Here is a 22,250-nt window from a genome sequence, read left to right on the forward strand (position 1 = left end):
ATTAGCAAGATTTATATGTTCTATCTTCTACACTTCGTCATCGCATTACAATTCATAACTTCATAACTTCCAGAAGCTTTCGAACGATATTAATTAAAGCATACCTAAAATATTTTCATAAACTTGTTTGATAAGCAATATTTCTTTCAAATCACGCCTCTGAGCACCGGATGACAGATCAATTTATAATCCATACTTTCATTTGAGAGTATAAATCATTTATTGTTTTGTACAGGTAGACTTTCTTGTATAGGCTTGCAATTTTATTTATGCCCAGCGTGGTGTTTACTTTCATCTGTTGTATGTAATACTCACACATCTAATTTTATTTGTGTAAAAAAAAAAAAAAAAAAAAAAAACTGTCCAAGCCACATCCTTATTTAGCAGGTGAAATAGTATTCGAGCTAACCAAATATTATTTTCGTTAAAGGGGGCACGCGTTAAACCCACAAATCGTTGCATTCACTAATGAATGTCGATAAATTGTTCTGGTTAGCTTATTTCTTTGCGCACGTCCCTACAATTGCTTTCTTGGAAATAAAACAATAGCAACCTATGACGTATCAACCGACACTATGGCAACCAAAGTAACGGTTATGCATGTGACTAATTGTCTTTGGAAGTCACATGGACCCGCTCGATTAATTTATGAACATTGTCAACGTTACATAATATATCAACTGAGGAAAGGTCGGTACGGGAAATGTTTGTTTCGATGAAATGCAATGCTTACTATAGTGTTAAACTAATCATGTAGCCAAGATTCCCTTTTCAGTGAACTTGTGGGTTTGATCACTTCTCTTTAGATAGTATCACATGGCACACACAACCACACACATATCATATTGCTTGAGGTGAAATGAAAAGTATATACAGAAGTGAAATTAACATAGAAGTTTAAGGAACGACAATAACACAGATGAATATGAGAGCATCAAGCAATACGGAGATAATACAATACAATACAATAGAATGTGGTGGTCTATTGTTATTATATATATAAATATATATATATTTATATATTTAAATATATATATTTATATATATATATACATTTATATATATATATATATATATATATATATATATATATACATATATATACATATATATATATAAATATATATATATATATATGTGTATATATATATATATATACATATATATATATATATATATTAGATACGTGGGATGAAATAACATACTCTTATATTGTCTACCAAGTTTTATATCCTTTGAAACAGATACGAATATGCCATCTCATCGGGGAGTTATATGCATAGCGATTCAAGGAAAAGTCCATATTTATAATGAGATAAATGAATTGCAAAACACGCTCGATATTTATAATATGAACATGATACCGGTACCTTGCAGGCGAAAACTTCGTACTCAAATAGCCAAGGTCCGTTAGATAAGAGTTAAGTATAAAGCATGGAATGTAAGCAATTCCAATTTTACATCAATTAACACAGTTTCCTTGACTATCTATGCATTATTTGTAAGAAAATCTTTGAAGAAGCCACAAAGAAGTGATAACTTTAAACGATATATAAATTTGAAGGCTAGATATTCCCAGGATGCTTAGATTGGTATTAATTTATAGATATAAATTCATAATTTTTCATTTCTTTTTCATATATGCACAACCTAAAAAATTAATATATTCACTACAGAAATATGTTTGTTTATAATTTAAGAAACCGAACACTAAACTTTTAATAGCTTTATATAATTTTTTTTATATATTAATATGAGGATTTTTGCTTCGATGTTCGGCGCGAAACGTGAGCGTCATATGTCAAGGAAAGTTTGAAACTCGAAAATATTATGAAAATGCTTTATGAACCCTTCATGAACAGTATCTTTATTTAAGTTCCATTAGTTTCATCAAATTATGCTTTAACGTTTCACTTATTGTGGATGAAGAAATATCCGAAAAGCAGCCTTACTAAATAATGTTAAATTGTTTATTATTTTTTGGCAAACTATCTTTTAAATTGAAAAGGAAAAATAAGGTTATACGCAAATAATTTCCACAAGATCAAAATATCAGATTGTTTAACTAGTTTTACATAATCGAAGTAAAATTCCTTTCTTAATTACATACACCAATGATCTCGGGCGGAAATTGAGTTAATTTATTTTTAATTGGGCCTTTAGCTTTAACAGTCAAATCAACTTTTAAACCAAGTGAAAATTTACTATTTTAAAAATGTAGCTGTTAACATACTCATTTACATGAAATAACATGAGAAAACTATGAATATAAGAAGAAGAAAAAAACTTTCATAATTATTATTTTACCTGCATGATGTAAAAAACAACTAATAACCAATGCAAGTGTGTTTGCGTGTAAAAGTAACTCGACAAAAACAAAACAAAATTACACAAAGGAAATTATGAAAGGGTGTTTTTGCAAAACATTTCCCAAGACGAACCCGTGCACAGACCTCCTACTGTGATCAACTTCCTCGAGTAATGAACAAGAATTCGTCGTGGACAAAACATATATTCACCGTCAACCAACCATTATCTATAGAGTTAAAAATACATCATGGGATTTTAAACTATAGCAATGTGAAATATTGTTGTTTAATTTAATTGTAAGCGTTTGTCCCACAGAAATATTCCACTTCACAACTGGTTTCGACATTTTGGGACTCATCGGGTGAAGGGTAGGAATCAGTCCGTATATAAATCAGATTAAGGGGAGATAAGCAGGGGTGGGGGAGGATTTTTGAACGGTTTGGGTAAGCATCTGTAATGAATCAACATGGCATGTCATCGCGAGCGTTGAACGTGCTCAAATAAAATGAATGAATGAGGAGGAATTCATGTCACTGTTTGCGAATTGATCGCTAGTAATCTTGAAGCTTGATTTGATCACGGTCATTGTCATGTTTCCCATATGTCCCTTTCTCATAGAAAAAGTAGGAAGGCGAATTTGTACGTAAGGTAATCAGAAAGAGTTTTAGAAAGACACCAAAAATTATTTTCGACGTTGTTAATAATGAATGATGTCTTATTAATTAAGAGACACCGTTGATACGTTGCTCGGTTGGGTTTACTGCAATAAGAATGGCAATAAGAGTGGCCAATGGAGACCAAAATCCGAACTAATTGGACCTAATGTTATAGTCGTGCATTGACTTTGAACAGAGGGGCCTACCGTGAAAACGTACGGGAAGTTCATCCTTTAATATCTCAGCGAGACGATTTCACTAGATACAGAAATACGACTCAGATTTTAGATGTGGTCATTATAACAATCATATCAAAGATATGTATGAAAAGCAGATTAAAGACACGATGGAAACTCAAATTTGGCCCCCAAAACGATGTCACTACGGATGCCGTTTAGTGACATTAACATAACTTGATCCCCTTACATCTATCTCTTTGTGTACACCATACTCATTAACCTGTCTGTATTCTGTGCGTATTTTTGTTTTGTCTCTTCTGGTACTGTTACTTGTCATTTAGCCTTTGAAGAAGATCCTACTAGGATCGAAACGTCAGGCCAACTTAGTTTTACACATTAACATAACTTGTTTGTAGTAGGGAAATTTGTTTTGGAATATGCTTAAGGAACTTAGTTCCTCCCATGCATTAGATTAATGAGGGACATAAACATTCACGTTTTACGAGGATATCTCTTGCATTAGGATGTAAGAGAAGTGGTGAGTGTGGGGTTGAGGAAGGGTGTGGCCGAGGGGGGGGGGGGGGCGGGTGTAAATGACCGTAAAACCAGGGGCTCTGATAAGTGGTTTCATATATATATATATATATATATATATATATATATATATATATATATATATATATTGTATATATATATATATATATATATATATATATATATATATATATTTAATATTTAGATAAGGTCTGTGGGACAACAGTCCACTGAGCATAAAGAATACATGCATCCTAAAGAAAGTGATTTGTAACGATTACATTTTATAAACCTCATTAGCCATTCAGACTTAAAACAAAATCAAGGTAACATGTAAGTATTGCGTTGTCATGGTAATAGCTCCATGGTAACAAAAACGTCTTATTTGTATTTACAGGTATATATTTTATAGCCGTGCAATGTTCGGACAAGAAATGCTATCCAAAGGGATATGATTAATTTTGTCTTTCTGAAGACTTCATTTTAAGTTTAGTCATTTGTACACAATTGACGAAAGCGTTTGAAAGACAATTTTGTTTTAGATTGTTTACTTAATGAGAAAGAAGATACTTCTCTTTGTATGAAATGTAATAACTATTTTTAACTTGTTCTGTCTGTGCATTGTGCATGCCCAGTGAGCTCTTGGTGTAAAATGGAGTTGTTTTTAAAAATGTCTATTTTTATGGGTTATATTGAACATATTTGAGAGACCTTCAAATTCATTTCGTTTTTATACCCAATGTTCCAATCGGATATAAGATCTGAAAGATACTAGGTACCTACTGAGGACATATCGGGTTAATGAGGGAATGACGGTTTTCTACAGTGTGCTATGTGACACTTGATATAAATTCTTGATCGTAACCATGGAAACGATTGATGTTTCACAAATCCTTTTTCCCATTAGTTTTAGCCTTTGGCCTTTCTTTCCTATCAGCCTTACGCCCTTCTTTTCCATTAGCCTCATGTCATTCTTTCCCATAAGCCTAAGTCCTTCTTTCCCATTAGCTTTAGGCCTATCTTCCCCGTCAGCCGTAAACCTTTTTCCCAGTAGCTTAGGCCCTTCTTTCCCAGTAGCTTAGGCCCTTCTTTCCTAGTAGCTTAGGCCTTTCTTTCCAAGTAGCTTATGCCCTTCTTTCCCAGTAGCTTAGGCCTTTCTTTCTCAGTAGCTAAGGCCCCTTTTTCCCGATAGCTTAGGTCTTTCTTTACCATTAGCTTAGGCCCTTCTTTCGCAGCAGCTTAGGCCCATCTTTCCCAGTAGCTTAGGTCCTTCTTTCCCAGTAGATTATGCCTTTCTTTCCCATTAGCCTTAGACCTTTCGTTCCTAGTAGCCTTGTAGGCCCTTCTTTCGCAGCAGCTTAGGCCCATCTTTCCCACTATTTTAGGCCTTCTTTCCCAGTAGCCTAGGCCCTTCTTTCGCAGTAGCTTAGGCCCTTCTTTCCCATTAGCCTCATGTTCCTTATTTTCCATCAGCCTTAATGCCTTTCTTTCCTAGAAGTAATGGGGGAATTATCATATATCAAGACTCAATTTCTGCGCCAAGTCGTGAACGTTACGATACGCTAGCTATGATGCGATATACATTCTCGTAAAAACAGTTTCCACCCAAATGGTGTAAGACCAATCATAGGACTGTCTTCTTTTATTTCCTTTTTCTTTCTATTTAATATTTTTTATTTATTGAGCATTGAATTAAGTATTAAAAGTATATGAAAATCGATCACTCGCTCAGAACCCTGAAGACAGTGGTTACTAAATATACATATAATACTGCGAATGTGACATGAGGCTCATATTCGTCTATAACCTCCGGCTTCGTATAGCTTGTGATAGTGATATGAAATATAATGAAATATATGGTTAGTTTCTTTGAAAACTGTCTTACTTAATAAGAGAAACTCGTGTAACACCAAAGGGAGTTTTGGCATTCATTTACGGATACAGGAGAAAGTGGGGGGGGGGGTTGGATGGGGAAGAACACAAGTTCCGGTAGATGCCGGAATAACTATGGAAAATGACGGCGAAAAAAACAACGGTAAAATGTATACAAGTGCGCAATGTGTGTGAAATATTTCCACTATGTACTTTGCACTGAGCAAAATTTTGTTTGAAGATAATTCTTGTTAATCCCAGGTGAAGGGGCGCGGGTTCCCTGAAGGCTGACGCCCTAGACCCTGCTATTGGGGATGGGAAGTATTGTAATACCCTCTTTAAATGCCCTCTTTAAATGAAGTAACCTGACGCTATACAGCTGTGACCAGCGAGTTGTCATAATAACCCTGCGGTAACTAACAGTCATTTAGCATTTTGAAATTCTAAGAGAAAAACACATTTGTTATGTGCTATAGTTAGCAGTGACGTCAGACATATGCACTCCCCCCCCCTATAAAAATGAATAAACAGAATAAGCTTTGAAGTCGAGACCTAATGAGAATCGGAATTTAAATATTTTCTATGTCAACAACGCAGTTGTATCTATATTTAATATTTTGCTAACATTATCAATGTTATACAGTATAAATTTGTTTTTAATTGTCAACTCTAGTTTCCCCTTTAAAATGTGTCGGCTTGTAGGTTAAGAATCATTGGCCGATGTGTCATAGCTTCGAATATTCTAGAGAGTAAAAAAGAAGAAAAATGGTATCAGAAGAAAAACACCATTTTTGACTCTCGATGTTACCATAGCAACCTGTATCCCTTCTAGAGAAAGAATGCCCACTTAACCAATTTATGGAGTGGAGTATATTCACAATATGTAACACTACTTGAGGGCATTCATTATACCAGAGTCACGAATGTCAGAGATTTCAGTCCATATTTTGAGAGTAAGATGCACGTTTGGCTTCCCATGTCTGCGGTCATTGAAAGAGAACAACAAACCCACTCATTTAGCACTTATAATTGTTGCCAGAGTACTACAGACCGTAGTTTTCCGCTTGTGATTTTGAACAAGAAAGAACAAAATTGTAGCGTAACATTGTCTCGAAAGTGAATTGCACTGGTATAGTAACGGGAACAAAATAAGCAAAAATTTAAAAAACAAAATTGAAATTTGCCACAATGGCGTTATTATGTTGTTATTGATGGTTGTGGAAGGCGGGAGTATCGTCATTAATTATAAATCTTTCTAGAAGTTACACTTTCCAGTGTCGAATGGTAAGTTTTGTTTTCATTGTTTTTCTCTATTGGGGCGGGTGAGGGTGTCGGGAGGGGTGCTAGTTTATCCAGCAGCCCTCTTTAACATATTCCTCATCTCTGTTTTATAACAATGTGTACCCCTCCTGCCCTACCCAGCTTTCATATAGTTGTTTTTAACAACCCTTTTTCCAAGGGTCCGAAATCTGAAGTCTAGAAGTAGAGTTTTTACAGATCTGTAATTTCATGTCAAAAAATTTGAAACATGGTTAGAATGTGCGATAATTCCAATTGTAGCTATTTACATTGAATTTGGTGACGAAGTTTGCCCACGCAAACACTGTTTTTTTCACGGCAGTGTCATAACCACACGCAAAGAATAAAATGTGAATATTTCAGCGTTGATAAAATTCAACTAAGAATTCAAAGCTCCTTTAAAGAAAAGAGCGATTACCTTTGTGCCCGTTGTGTCTTGTTATAATTATGTCAGAGCACGTATAGACTTGTAGAGAGTCCGTTCATATAATCATATACTCTATATCATGTTTGTCTGTATTCATGCATTCCCGCATTGGTTTGTACTCATACTTGGCACCAGGGGTATATTGGAGATCTAATACCCTGTTGTAAGATTAAAGTATACTCGGACTCACTCTTATAACATTGCACTCAGGTATACTTGGACCTCTACAACGGAGAAATCGTCTGGTAATCATACCCATGCCGTTGTACCCGCACTTCAAGTCCGTTATGGTCTATAGTGTACTCACATTTACGAGATAAAGAATAGTAGACAATGTAACTCTAGCTTTAATATTAAAAACTGCCCTAAAATTGGCAATATCCTCTACACAATAAAGTTCATTTTTGACAAAAAATATGATCTAACTGGCCCAGCTTTTATCTACATCAGAACCTTTTGAAAAATTAAGTATACGCAATGTCGTCTTGAAGTATACTTGATGGAATAATATACACTGTCCTCATTTTGTGCACTTAATGAGCTGTGTCTTATCACGGATAACAGGTCAATTTACGATTCTTTCCTCTCAAAATTATATATAATATAATATAATATCTGGGAGTTGAACACTCTGCATATAGGCTAAGGTTATAATCGAAATATCACTTGACTGCCCTTTCGTTCATATTAGGAATGAGTGTTTCAGTACGATAAATATTGGTAAAAGTAGCAGAAACGACTGTATTGATATAAGGCGGCTTAACGATAACGTGGAAGCCCTCGAAGGGTGCAATTCATGAGGCCACATTAGCGCAATGAGACTCGCTTCTAATATCTTCTGGATGATATTGAACGCGTCAATTTTGAACGCAATTTGCCTAGCTTATCCGGGTTTTTTTAGGCTCCGTGGCCCGGGCCTCCCCCACTATCAACTCACTGGTGTCACACCGCTGTATATAGTTAGGCCTATCTAGATTGAACTCAAAAATCTAGAGTATGCCGATCCATAGGTTAAAAGTGAAACTATGGCGTAACAAGTGAAAGTTATTACATGAAAAAAACTATGAGACGGAGGCATGGAGGTACTGGGATAGGGTATATAGGGCTAATGGAAGGGTAAGATTATGTAGGGTGTTGCGGCAGGGAGTAGAGAAGCGGTTGGCGATACGGGGTGGGGGGGGGGGGGTAGAGTTGGGTGTGGCAATAGGAGGGTATAGGAATCGCCTCCTAATTGCAGAACTATGTCTTTTCAAAGAATAGCTTAAATAAATGTTCCTGAAGGGTGGATGTGGGTATGGCGAAATACATCACGTCCGTATCCATGAAAAAGAAGATAGAACATGGAATCAGTCTACCTCCACACCTGCCCTCTCGCCTCCCAAGTAACCCCCTTACCTCGCCACTCCAATTCCCACACCCACCCTACCCCCCTCCCACACCCACCCTACCCCCTAATAAAAACAAAACTTAGGAAACCGTTGACAAATAACGAGTCTTCATTAATTAAAGGTCTTTTCTCGTTTTGACTTTCCTATAGCCGTATTTTACAATTGTTTTTGTTTCAATGTAATCCTTTTCCGTTCCGTTCGTAGTTTTTCCTCTTTCTTTCAACTTGATTAATTTAGCGTTCCAAATAACATTAACCTTGTTGTGGTCATGTAATCACTATAGTCAATAATCAAATTAATGCTAAACTGCTCAGTATTCTTTCAAGATTCCCTATATAGTCGAAAGTAATCAATACCTTAGCGTCTTATTAACTGAATAATTCGTCTTTGAACGATCTGTTTATATGTTGTTTTTTTTTTCTCTTGAGGAAGATAACCTTCATTGCAAGTTTTCTCATTCTCCTTGTATCGTTTTTTTTTCTCTTTCTTTCTCTGTTCATGAGTATAAAGATTCTGTGGTAGCAACGTAGTTGATTGTCATATATGTACATCTCAACAAGACACCTTGAAACCGACAATACCGATATCGGGTACATACGATTGATTGCACTAAATTCAACTTTAGAAACTGACTCAAACATTATTCAAGGATTTGGATCAACCTTTTTGTTTCATATTTTAGTTCAATAAGTAACTCTGTATTTTTTTAGTTTTTGTACTTTTATTGTCCCAATATCATGAAATTAATATTTTGCGGTGAGAAACTTGATGAGGACAGGAAACATTCATTTTCGATCACTTTATAAAGAAAATGAAGAAATCTCATCATGGCAAGTCATTCATTAATTTGATTAGTCACATTTCATTTTCATGCAATGAAATAAATGATGGATACTTCTTAAAGTTAAATAATGTCCGATTTGGAAGCGCGTTTATACGTCAACTTTACTGACAGGACGCCTTCGTTGGCGTTTGCCACTGTATCTTACACGTTGAAAAAAGGAGAAAATGTAACGTGTAAAATCTGTGACCTATTCCGCGAAACTAAATTGCTAGGTTACATACAATTTACTCCTCCGTCTGTAGGTACAGAATTATCTTGTACAACTTCGAGGCCCGGAGAGGTGTAACGGGAGGATTGATGGACGGGATCGGGGGGGGGGGGGGGGTAGGGGTAGTTTTCAGTGCAAGTATAGTAATTATCAATATACATATATGTGTTCAAGATAAATACTATGTAAATAAGGTAATAGTAGTAGTTAGTAGTGTTACTTAAAAAACCATGCGAGATTTGTCCATCCATAGTGGATGACGAGGAGTACTGGAGATGGATGAGGGTGCGGTAGAGGGTGGGGACGGTGAAGTGAGGTGAGGAGGGAAAAAGACGAAGAAACAAAATCTGGTTGTAGTGAGTAGCAAAGTCGGCAACTAAACATGATATGCACAAAAAAAAAAGGGAAATAAATTAAAAATCAGTTAGAACAAATTAATGATTGAGAAGTCTCAACCAAACTAGACCTACCCTTGAAACTAGAATTAGAGTCCCTCTTCACGGTCCCAACGATTTATAGGTTTACGAGCCCCATCTTCTGTTTATTCAAGTTGTCTTCCAGCAAGGTATAATTCTTACGGGACTAGGTAAATTAGAGCCGCAGTTCATGAGTTTCCGGAACTGGGGGCTAAGAATTTGTGTCGTACTAGATTTACGGGTAATAGAGGTAGGGAGGTATTGTCGCATGCTGTATACAATACGATGTCACGGTACTAACTCTATATGAAAATAATATATAATAATTAAAAAAATATATAGAATACTTAATTTTCATTACTTTGATATAACTTACGAACCCCCAATTTCATATGAAATGATAGCTCATTGTAGGCGGAGGAAGAACTGTCAGGGGGTCGGGGAGAGGGATGGTGGGGAAGGGTAGGGAATGGGGAGCGGAAGTCAGAGAAACAGGAGTTTGAACTTCTGCGCATAAAGTAAATTATCTCTTTCTTTCACTGTCTGTTCTTTTTCAGTCTTTCACGTGCTTCAGTTTTTGAGAAAAAACGGCTTAACCGGTTCAAGGTCTTTTTTTTTTGCCACCCCATTCATTTATGTAAACTGTTGAAACATTTCAAATTCTTCTCTGTCGGTGAGTAAGTACCCCAAAAAAAGAATGAGGTCGGGATCGTTCTAAATGTCAATTTCGACGGGAGGGTTGTGTTTACAGACACTCAACGTAAAAGGGCACACCGGCAAGGGCCAGTCCTGCAGGAAGCTCCTGGGCAAACAGAAAGATCCAGAAATGATTGATTAGTGGAACTAGTACCTCACGAGTGAAAGGTGCACAGAAACATTATAAGTATCAATCGACGGTTGACATGACGCGATACATCAAATGGTGAGACAACATCAGCGTGGAATTATTAGCCCGACCTTCAGTGATGTAGAAAGTCTTTAAGTTGACGCGTGGTAGTGAGGGTAGATATGTTCTATTTGTATTATTCAAGGAAAGGCAAAACAACAGACAGAAACATATATTCTGAAACGAATAAATCATGTTAACTCTGTCATTGTTTGACACGACTCGCTCTCACACACACATACACACATGTTTGTATTACATTCAGACCGAGGACCCCATTGTATTTTCCATCGTTCAAATCCACGTACCCTAGCCTTAACAATACCCCATACAATAGAATTCTTCCGAGGACGTGGTGATTCTTTAGAAATCACAACCGAGGACCTGGAATTCTTTTGTTCAAGTCCTCGGTCAGAATACAAAACAAACGCACGCACACATGCACACATTCTGACTAGACATGTCAGTGTTCCCTTGTCAGCCCTTTTGATTCCCTAAGAATATATATACATTGTCGTAAAAACTTCACTATTTCTTCGTCTTTCTGCCTGTTTCTCTCTCATGTTATTTTTGCTTCCACAATTATTTTTTATATTTTTATTGTCTCCTTCTTCTCTATACGTTATCTTACCAGCTTCCTGCTAGCGTAACAATTTACTGCTGCAGTCGTACGTATACGTTACTTCATTAACACACTTTTGTACACGCAGACGCACACGTCACACACCGACACACCGGGGCTGTCACTTCCTTTCTGAAGAAATGACATTATTCTGCTCAATACCATTAACCAACCCATTATATAGGGGGCCACTAACACATTAGCAATATCTTAATGGGTGATAAATTAAATTTATACCTGAAATGTTGTCTGAGTTAGTGAGGATTCCCATCAGTGGGTATGCATGTCTGGCTCGTTTCGCTTCCACAGTAAATTTAACACAGAAAATGTAAACATACATTCCCTCCCCTCATCTTCTCATTTCATTTATAGGCTACGTTTTTACTTCCGAGTGGGCAAACATCTTAAATTTCCTCTTACGCTTCTGTCGTTGACTAAATTAGCATATTAACATTTACAGGTAGGAATCCATGAGAAGTTCAAGGACAAATTCGAGAAAAGATTCTAATCTTAGACCAAAAACAGATTTGAAAAAGAAAAAAGTAAAAAAAGAAAACGCAACATTGATCATGCAAGTTTGTCTCATTTTAAAGGATGAACATAATGATAAAATCTTGTCAACTTATTGAAGATGTGTCAATTCCATTCTTCTGCAATTTTCTCTCCTTCCTTTGCTATGCTATATATCCAACTTGTCGTACATTTATGATACCGTCAATCCATTTAACATCCATAAGCATATGTTATTTCAAAATGATGGACTTTTTTCCAGAACCAAGGGCGACACAATAGAGTTTGAAGCTGTGGTGTGGGTAAGGGTAAGGGGAGGGGGGGGAGGAATGGTCATATACTTTGAGGGATAGTGGGACATTTGAGTTTGATTTATAGGGGAGAACCACAAAGATATACCTGAGAAGTTTCAGCCCAAAATAGTTCGTTTGATGTGCATTTCCGTCTGTACGAGCTGTTTGTGGACGGGATTCACAATGGTACCTTATCATAAAGATACCAGCCAGCAGATTTCACCACAAGGACTAAAGCAATTTTAGAAGCTCATTATACCAGAAGAGCTACAGATTTTCTATATATATATATATTTTCTATATATATATATATATATATATATATATATATATATTATATATATATATATATATATATATATATATATTTATATATATATATATATATATATATATATATTATATATATATATATATATATATATATATATATATATACATACATATATTAATTTTCTGGAAAGAAATGCATGACAGACGACAGGAATCAATTCCCAAACACGTGATACTGAATTATAACCAGTTTTTTTTATATGTTTTTGCAAGCTTCATAAATAAATAATAAAACAAATTGACAAGTATTAAAATATTTGACAATCTGAAGACGCACTTCATATCCACCTCAAATGCGAAAAGAAATATACTAAGCGTGCATACGTTACAACCTCCATGCGCATCATAAATAGGAGATTTGAAACACTGTCCGTCGGACTAACCACGGACGTCGTGACGTGGAAGATCGTGGATATTCGGGGCAGCATGCGTGCGCGTATGCGTGTGAGCACGAATTCGACAGTAAGGTTGTAAGTCACATCGGCTTCATTCTGGAATACCTACCATGGAAGGAGGTTTTCCAGTCTTATCAAATGAAACCAATCACTGACAAGTAACTTTACACGTGACCCATAAGAACACCGGTCGTTAACAGAAAGCAATCGTAGTGTGAGTGTTTATCAGTCGTTCGGGTTGCGGCGTTCAGTTGTCCAATGGGGGGGGGGGGGGTCTTCACGACTATCGAAAACTAGGTCACGACGGTCGAGTTGAATCGGGTTGTGAGCAGTCGGACAGTGTAAGTAGGGAATTAAAATCTAAACTTCTTCCCGCCCCTCTGCCTCCGTCGTTAAATTCTGTCCAAGACCCACCAGGCGCCAAATATGCTTGATGTGTATATATTGGTACGCAAGATCCCGCCTTGGGATATGGTTATGTAAATATCTGTTATGAGTGAAAACGTGTGCAGGTTTATTATTTCTTGTTCTTTCATTGAAACCACTTCGGCCACTGTGCTTACATTGCGGTAATTAATTGAGCATGGGAAGGTACGGTTGCGCGGACGGGGAGGGGGGTGGGAGGGGGAGGTGCTGTTTATATTCATCTATCTTCTGTCCGAATCGAGGATGTGTTTGGATGTTAGAGGTATTTCGCGGCATCATTATGTTTAGTATCCTCTCTGAAATCAAGGGTTGGAGCGAAAATGGACACGTCTGTCTTGGCGCTCCCTGTTCTGCATGACCACTTGACTCTTACATAGTCTGTTATGTTAGTCCTCGACGATCTTTCTATACAGAAGACTTGACGCTGTTCTTAAAGATGTGACTCCTTTCCTATGTAAACTCACAGACAATAACCCACAGAGGAAATGGAACAGCTGGTGGGTGGATGGGGGGGGGGGGCGATGGGTACCGTATGTATGTAGCGTATTAGTGTGCATTTGGCGCAAAAGAAAGGGGATAAGTGCAATTTTACAACAGTTTATACCATTAATCGCAAGTAGTTTCAGCCAGATATTACATCTCGCTCATTGTATTTCGGATGTACTTTTGATTCTTAAATGTGCATTTTAACAACGAAATATGTGCAACTATTGAATAGGAAATAAATTCATGGACATGGTATAGAAACCCAATGCAGAACTTTTGCTATATAAATCCACTAAAAATTACGGCAAATTATCTACTTTCCCGACCCCACCGAGACAGCTCCTATATTTGGGATATTCTGCATTTAATATCGACTACAAACCCCCCCCCCCCCCCCCAGCGCCCGTTCCTACCTCGCTCCCATCCATGCACTTACAAGCTTCTTGAAGGATATTATTTCTTAATTTCTGTTTTCATACGTTTTTTAAATAAAACAATTAAGATGACAAGCAAGAAACATAACATATGTAAAGACATTCTTAACCTGTAACTGTATACACAAGCCCCCGGCGTTTGCCTGATATCTAGGGAAGATCGTATCACGTCGCACACCAGCATAATTTAACGTAATAAAAATACATTATCCCGTTCATTACTATACCTGCAGAGCCATGATCTCAGAGAATATGAACGAACTATGCCACAGTTGAATATTCGTTCTTTCTCAGTGGGCGACTTTATAGTTCATCAGATACCAGGGTATACTGTACCTATAACCAGTTATAGGCCTATCCATATAGACGTATTTAAGGTTCGATGACCTGGGTATAGTTTAAAAATTATCATCTTTATCAAGACCATTATTGATTTCTCAGTTGTGTAACAACAAGCTTTATATAATATACATATATTATAATATAAATATAGATATCATTGATTTGTAACAGTTGTGTAACAAGTTTCAAAACTGGAATCCGTGCAATCGATTTGTTATATATATAATTATATATGTAATTATATATATAATTATATATATATATATATATATATATATATATACTGCAAATTACATTTTTGGGAACTTCCAACAAATGTTACAATGCTACCGTAAATTATGCCGGGAAATGTACTGAAAACGTTCAAAGAATTGTCCATTCTATTTTTTTTTCTTTATTCTGATTTTTTTTTTTTGGGGGGGGGGGGGGCTCTCATTATTGAGTTTCATCGAAACTTTTACTTCAATTAAAGTTATGATGCCCAACTATTCCCCACTTTCTGATATACTGATGTGTGACCGTGATAATGCCTTCTTAAAAAAAAAAAAAAATGGATGCATTTAATGAACTAGAAATAGTTATAATCGAAAGGGAATGTTTTCTTTTGAGTCGACTTGTCGATCCATAATAACTAAGAGCGTCAAATTTGGCGTAACATGACAGATTTCAATTGCCAGAGCATCATTAATGTCATAAATTTTGAAGCGAGTTTTCACGAGCTGCATGGGCTACGTTGCTACTTCATTAGAATCAATGAAATCTATCATCAGCGAGGTCGTGAGTTCTAGCCCTGCCCGCTTAAAGTAAGATGGGGTTTATATTATCCAGGAAAAATCCAATGTTTCCCCCCCCCCCCCATCTGATTTGGTCCTCCAAATTGCTCTAAAATCCAGAATGACCTAAAAAGTAATGAAATGGATAGCCGTCAGACATTTAAGTTTTGTTTATGCCATTCAGCGTATCCCAAATGTGTTTTTGTTTGCTTTGGGTCCAAAAGTACTTTAACCGCTTTCAGGCCTATAAGACTACTTTTTCTAACAATTTCTCTTGGAAAACAGGTTCCTGTAAAATAATACACGAGACTGAAATAAATAATGAGCTGTGACAAAATAAATGCTTTGTTCAACTGTTATATATATATATATATATATAAATATATATATATAGGTCGAAATACTGCGCTGCATAGGATAGAAATACTTGGAGGTCTAAAACATGGTTGATATGCAAAAGTAAATTAATTGAATTACAACGTTTCGGGGATAAACCCTTTAACAATGTAACAAAAATACAACTAACAAGACACGTAGAAATACACAGTCTTTAAAGGCATTGAAGACTCGCCCCAAACCGCGTTCCGCGCTCTGAAAAAAAGTTAACTTTCCGTTGCTTGCAAGTGAAGTTTTCCATTGTCGCTACAAAATGCAGACAGTAATGAAACGTGATACCTTGTTATCTTTAGCTGGACCTGAGATGTCCATCGCTGTGTCGTTTGTACACTGTGCTGTGGGTATTGACCGCAGCTGTATGTACTGACTGTACACTAGTGTCTAATTACCGAAGGTAGCAAGCTGTGTGCGTATTTTCTGTAATCGATGGTGGTGTCTAACACTTCTGTTACACCTCATTCGAAACTAGGTCAGATTACCGGCATTAGACGTTTCCTTTTGCGCGAGTCTTCACACCCTTTAAGGATATATATATATATATATATATATATATATATATATATATATATATATATATATATATATATATGGGTGTATGTGTGTGTGTGTTTGAGTATGTACATATATAGGTTAAACCCGAACTGAAGCAGCAATTTAACACATGATGGTGTTATAATGTGATATGTAACGTGATACTCAGTATATTTTAGAACCTCGAGCACGATTTGGCTCAATCAAGACTGGGAAGGGAAACGTGCTGCTCGCCCAAACTTTTTGTATTTCTTTACATTTGAAATGAGGACATATTATTCCACGTGACATATGCTAGAGTGGATACCATCGAAACCGATTTAGGTTTCCTTCTGTAAATTCGAATGCAATAACCAATTCAGAGAGAGAGAGAGAGATAGAAAGAAAGAAAGAAAAAAACAAATAGGAATTAAACGTCGGTTTTCAAAACAAGGACTAATCTAAATTGTGTGATCATCATGTACGAATTAAAGACTTCACAACTACGGAAGAATTCCCAATTGGATTGTGGCATTTTGACGTAACCTTTACAATCCTAAATACACACTAGGTAAGGAGAGATCTTTATCGTTACCGCGAGTATTTATTACTGTTAGACGAACATCCAGCTACTTCATGTAACTTGCCTCGGTAAAGTTGTTCTCGGATTTGTGGAGACTAAATCTTGTCGTCTTTCTCAGACGCTCTTAACAGATTTAAGTACCGGTCTGCAACTTCACCGTTCCAGTTCTAAATTACAAACATTGAAAGAGGACGAAGAAGTAGTAAATGTCCTACAACGTGACAGGCATGGAGATCACATGTCGACCAATCGATAGTGCAGTGTGTAATAAACTTGTCGAATGTGAAAGTAATTTCGTCATCTAATAGCCCTGGTATACACTGTAATGCATGAATATTTATATCGTTATATTCATCAAGTTACACTATGCTTGCCATTTCAGTTGTATAAGCCTATTTAGTTGATTAATCAGCAGATTAACTGCAATAACAGTGCTTTCCTGTTGTACTCGGACATGAATATTCATATGCCTAATCATCAAGATATCAGATGATTGGTTTAAAAGTTTGTAAGTTTGTATATATATATATATATATATATATATATATATATATAGATATATATATATATATATATATATATATATATATATATATATATATATATCACAGCACCGAATAAAGTTAGACAATTAATCAAATCGTATCGCACAGACATTGATGTTAAGTTAGTGTTACTTCTTTTCATATCCGTAATATGTTTTTCGTCAAAGATTTTATTCCTTTCAGCCTTAGACCTGCAGTATATTGGTATATTAATTCAACTGCACAATTTGTAATGTTAGCTATATAGGGGAAACCCATAGGCAACTCGCTACACTGATTTATGAGCATCTTAAAACTGACAAGAATTCACATATTTACAAAACACTTAGATAAATCACACCATTGTAAGAAGCAAATGCGATCACAACTATTTCAAAATTATTGACTCAGCTAGCACTAAGCTCCAGCTTAGGATCAAAGAAAGACTCCACATCATTAACTGGGAGAAGCTTAATCTGAACAAACAGCTTAATAGCCCATTGGTCAGACTGTTAAATAAAACCTATTCTTACACCTTGTGTTATTGCTATACTAGCCATATAGTACCATTACTTGTTCACTATGACTTTGTAACCTGAATATGAAAGTAGTGACTTTCTAAACCTGTCGCTTTTCTTCAGTGTTTTTGTCAATAGATGTATTCGTTAAAGTATGTGGTGTTCTCTGTTTCTATAGTACCTATATACTACACTATGCCTGTTTGAGGGGTCCACTGCTACTTTTGTTTATGGTTTAATTTGCAGACTCTGCACCTGTTTGTAGATACTGGATTAAAAGAAAAGACCGCTTCCAGCAATTTGGAGCTAGACGACGACAACAAGAAGAAGAAGGTAAGATATTTTTCCTTCATTGATCGTGCGTTAGAGTTCGTCATCGCCCATTTTCTCTATTGGTCACAGCTGTTTATAATTGGCGTCCTATCTTATCTATTCAAGACTAAACTTACTTGAGTTCTTGTATATTGCTAATTATCGTACGTAAAGCCCACGTCTTGCCTCAGAGCGTCTTATCAAATCCCAAATTCTTCTAGTATAACTAACAGAGTGTCACATGCCAAACAAAACGAAAAAAAAAAGAAGATAAAAAACAAAAAGGAAAAAAAAACAAAAAAAAAAACAGGACGATTATTTCAAGGTTTCTCGTTTTCCATAAATATTATGTTTACATTTCTTATCTCTATCTATAGGGTGACAAAAAGTTATTAACGATTGCGTAGAGGTAGCGATTCCATAAAGATAAAAATAATAGTAATAATAATAATAATAGTCACGAACAATTGAAGTAAGGGAGGCCTAGTTTACGAAGTAGTGCGTTCCATGTCATGATCAGATGAATAGATAACATACCCGAAGAATTCTATCGACGCTATATACCCCATCCCTAATATGTTCTTCAAAATTCTGAACACGTTTTGACTATGAATATGAAAATTAGAAAAATTTGGGTGTATGAATGGGTATAGGTATATATGGAGGGTATAGGTATATGGAGGGTCGGTATGTAGGGTCGGTATGTAGGGTAGGTATGAAGGTTCGGTATGGAGGGTCGGTATGTAGGGTCGGTATGAAAGGTCGGTATGGAGGGTAGGTATGAAGGTTCGGTATGGATGGTATGTATGGACGGTAAGGTATGGAGGGTTTCTATGAAGGATGGGAAAGGGTGAGGCGGCAATCGGGGAGGGGGCACACTTTACCCAGTTACAATAAAAGTTCTTAACTTGAAAGATAACCCGAAAGAGGATACTAAGTGACCCTTTGAGCCAACCGGCCACACGATTCATCGTTGCTCGGTCTTCCTAGGGTAATTTCCCGCAAGAATGTATACCAGCCTTACAACTGTTGAAGATTCTTTGACACAAATGGGGGTGGCGATGGGTAGGAAATGGGATGGGGTAGGGGAGGGGATTTACATCTGGAACAGGATATAACATGCGTTAACCAGCACTACGGATTAAGTCGAAGCCTCCTTGTTGGACTCGAATTTCCGTGTTTGAAATATTGCGTATATACACATACGTTAAAGAGATTCGCCAATTTCTTTCATCATATTAAATGATTAATGGACTCAACGAAGTGTCTCGATATGGCTCGGCTATACAGCAACAAGTTTCACCAGATACGGTTGACTGCTAAGTGTAAACGCAAACATCACTACTCGCGCTGTGTCTTCATAAAAATAAATAAAAATGAAAAAAAAAAAAACCGAAGGAACGTAACAAACAACCATAACAAACGACCATGGCGGAACATATAGCCTATACGTAATCTACAATATTTTATCATAATATTTCTTAAACGACGGTTGGAAGTAAATGAGTTTTCCACAAGTCATATCGTTGCCATGATGATATAAATAATAACAATAGCAATAGCAATAATAATAATAAAAATAAAATAATAAAATAATAAAAAATAAAAATAATAATACTAATAATATATATATATAGCCTATATATATAGCCTATATATATAGCCTATATATATAGCCTATATATATAGCCTATATATAGCCTATATATAGCCTATATATATATATATAATTTATTTATATTTATATTATAAGTATAGGACATAGTTGTCCATATATAATATACAAATTTGTAATGGAACGAACGATCGTGTACCGCATCTCTGTATGACATGAAGTTGGGAATTTAGAACTGTGTGTGTAGGCAGCCATTTTTTGGAGTGGAGTGGAGCGTGGGAAATATGTTAAGCTACTGTATGGATTTTTCTCTTAAAACATTTCGCATTGCAAAGGGATTAAAAATGATCGTCTGTCAGTTAGGATGTGAGAACCAATTAGTAAGGTCAGAGAATGCCCGTTGTTCAGAGTGACGTCATATAACCACCAGAGACATTTAAATTGTAACTCATTTTCCCTCTTTACGGTAAAAGGTCAAATTGAATTGTTCTTTTGATTGAATCTTTGACTAATGTCGAGAAACAAAATTGGACCAATGTTGATGAACAGGCAGGTTGTACACTCGACATCTGTAAATGAAATGATTACATGTTGATGCGGTAGCCGAATATCTGTAACTAATGTTGTAGTAGCAGAGAGTGAACCTTATACAAGAATTTGTAATAAATTTTTAACATTTGCAAATTCAATGAAAGTATCTTATGGATAAGAAGTAAATAAGTATGTCTACTAAATAGATGGCGGTATTGTGCATCATATTTGAAGATGACATTATGTGTAGTTTGTCAAACGTCGTCAAAATGCCACAGAAAAGTTATCATGTTGTGTGCTAAAACATAATACCGTAAGTATAGAAACACTGTAAAGTTCTTGATATCACTTGTATTCAGTCAATTTGTGTGAAGTTGTTTGAAGAATGTGTAATAGTTTGCGTCCATAACGTTCGTCAAAATACGGTTAGGAACTTGTGGAAGAGTGTAAACTATTTTGTCTCAATTCATGCTTCTATGTTGCTTAATATTTGGATAGTAATACGACCTTCAGAACCTAGTAACTCACTACCATATGAACAGTCCTCGTGGGCACAACACACCATATCGGCCCGCAGTTCCTCATCCCTGGTTAACCAGAAAGTAGAGAAAGTTGATATGTGTTCACGTGGGCTCATTGAACTCAGGGGATCCAATGTGCACTTGCCTCATTTGTTCAGCTGCGTCAGTTATATTGGTTACCTACGAAGGCTTAGAGAGAGGAAGCTTCCATCCGTCCACACCAACCCCCCTTCCCTCCCCAACCCCTATCTCCATCCCCTCCCCTGCCCCTGATAAAACCTCCACCATAGAATGAAAGAGAAGAAGAAAATGAAAAGAATGTTGCAAATTCGGTTTGTAAAATATAACAGTTTTAAATGGAAACACTGAGACTGTGACCATGTGATCACGACAGTGTTACGTCATTTGAAGTACGGCAGTCAGTGTTGATCACCCATCCAATGTTAACCATGGTCTTGTGCAGCATCTATTGCCTTTCGAATGGACTCCGATATAGAAACCAAAAATACGATATGCTTTTTAACCACATGATTTATATGTATATAATTAAGCTGGCTGAGTTATAACCTGACCCACTTTGAGTACAAGAAACAGGGTGGATGTAGCTGATGTATCGCTGTATCGGTTATTTTGTGCCCCTCTTGTAAACAAAACAACCTTATAGACCTCAAACAGATTTTTGCAGGTAGCGTGACTCACATGTATACATATATATGTAGGCTATATACATTCGCACAAAAGAAAACCGATAAAAGATGAACATTTTGAGGCTAAAAAAAAGAGAAAGGTTTAGCAAACAGGTTTTTCATTTGAGCATTTTCTTTTCAATATCCGGCGAACAGATTACACAGCGCGAGAGAGCACACAAACGACACAAAAGAAGCAATATGAGATTCGTTAAAAGAGTCTACATGGACCAGAAAGCAATTTTAAATGTCTTTGAAATGTTAACATGCACTTGACAGTTGAGGTTCCATATATTCCCACTAATGAAGATATTGCATATACGCTTGACGCACGTTTGCTGCAATGATTTGAACACTCGAAGAACAAGACGAGCTCATTCGCTCTCTGTACTTTTTCTCCATTATCCGAAGTATACATTGA

General features: G+C 36.3%; 1 protein-coding gene across 8 annotated transcripts in view; it reads left to right on the forward strand.

Moving 5' to 3' along the window:
• Positions 1–22,250, forward strand: part of LOC139959999 (somatostatin receptor type 2-like) — a 147,525-nt gene that overhangs the window by 69,925 nt on the left and 55,350 nt on the right. For all 8 annotated transcript variants that reach the window (XM_071957985.1, XM_071957987.1, XM_071957990.1 and 5 more), the window contains one exon: positions 18,411–18,497. The gene's annotated coding sequence lies outside the window, so the exon portion shown is untranslated. The remainder of the gene's footprint in view (positions 1–18,410; positions 18,498–22,250) is intronic.

The sequence above is a fragment of the Apostichopus japonicus genome, chromosome 19, assembly GCF_037975245.1.
Source record: "Apostichopus japonicus isolate 1M-3 chromosome 19, ASM3797524v1, whole genome shotgun sequence".
Classification (NCBI taxonomy): Eukaryota; Metazoa; Echinodermata; class Holothuroidea; order Aspidochirotida; family Stichopodidae; genus Apostichopus; species Apostichopus japonicus.